The sequence below is a fragment of the Drosophila melanogaster genome, chromosome Y, assembly GCF_000001215.4.
Source record: "Drosophila melanogaster chromosome Y".
NCBI lineage: Eukaryota > Metazoa > Arthropoda > Insecta > Diptera > Drosophilidae > Drosophila > Drosophila melanogaster.
This window is the reverse complement of record NC_024512.1, coordinates 2,435,105-2,436,405: the sequence shown is the minus strand read 5'-3', so window position 1 is coordinate 2,436,405 and position 1,301 is coordinate 2,435,105. Positions and strand designations below refer to the sequence as shown.

Below are 1,301 nucleotides of genomic sequence, written 5' to 3'. Positions count from 1 at the left end.
AATTGGGTTAAGAAATACAAAAAGAAATACAAAAAAAACTATAAAAAAAATAATATAAAAAAATACAGATTATAAGAAATAAGAAATAAGAAATATAAAAAAATAAAAATATAAGTACACAAAATGTACCGTACCCCCACACACTACGTAGTCTTAGAACAACTTAGACGACCAGATATTTACGAATTGTCTTTTTGTAAGCGCGATTTCTGCATGCGGCGCAAATCCCGCTCACTGGACTGGCTGGGGTCGGCTTGGAAATGGGTAGCTGGATCTCCAGATGCTGCTGATTGGAACGCCGTCTTGGCCGCGCAAGCGACGGCTTCGAGGAACTGCAAAAACTGGAGGAGGCTAGCTGTATCCCTCGGCTACTGAAGTAACCAACGAGTGGTTAAGCAAGTCGACGATGGAATGCTCCTCCTGACCAACTTCAACGGAACTCTAAGAACGGCTGCAGAGAACTACGACCTGATCGGCTCCTTTATCATCCAATTCGACAATGAGACGATAATGGTCAACGGTCAAAACTATTCCAGTTACTCGGTCAGTCATCTAATGGCGATGCCGGCCGTGTTGAGCCACATAACGGCCAGCAACTTTCAACTTTCTCTGGAATACGTCCACGACGTGAGCATGAAGAATTTGGAAAAGATGTCCAACATGGGCGAGTGAGCTACTAGCCTCTCTTCTCACCGAGGCGGCACTCGCAATCTGCATATTCCTAGGCTTTTATTTCCTATGGAAGAAGCTGATGTCCACCAAAGGCATGCCCGATGTCCGCGAGATTGCCGCAAACTTAGAAGCATTGGGCCAAACCGAGCTGAACAAGGCTCACTAATCTGCGGGACGCAGATCTTGAGGGGGGAGGAGTTAAGAACCCTCTTCTTGCGCTCTTCGTCAGGACTCACCAGCGCTCGGCTCTCGTGTTTTCGGGCCCCGTCAGCAGGCGACTCGGGGCCTGTCTAGTAACATGTTCGTGTAAGTTACGAACCCTCTTCTTGCGATCTTCGTCAGGACTCACCAGCGCTCGGCTCTCGTGTTTTCGGGCCCCGTCAGCAGGCGACTCGGGGCCTGTCTAGGAACATGTTTGTGTATGTGTGCATTCGGAACAAGTGCCGTTGGTCGCACTCAGGGTGAGGGGTCAACGGGGGAAGCGGATATAAAAGCAGCGGGGCGGGAGAAGAGGCCCCAGTGTCGAACGGACACATAACGGAACCGCTAGCAGATCGCGAACTGAATCTTAAAATAAAGCTAATCGTAAACTCGAACCCTCTTAACTATCTTGACTATTATTTGGAGAA

At 48.4% G+C, this 1,301-nt stretch overlaps 1 protein-coding gene across 1 annotated transcript in view; it reads right to left on the bottom strand.

Annotated features, from left to right (window-relative positions):
- WDY (WD40 Y) overlaps nt 1-1,301 on the bottom strand; it is a gene marked incomplete at its 5' end in the record, with an annotated part of 214,356 nt that overhangs the window by 51,372 nt on the left and 161,683 nt on the right.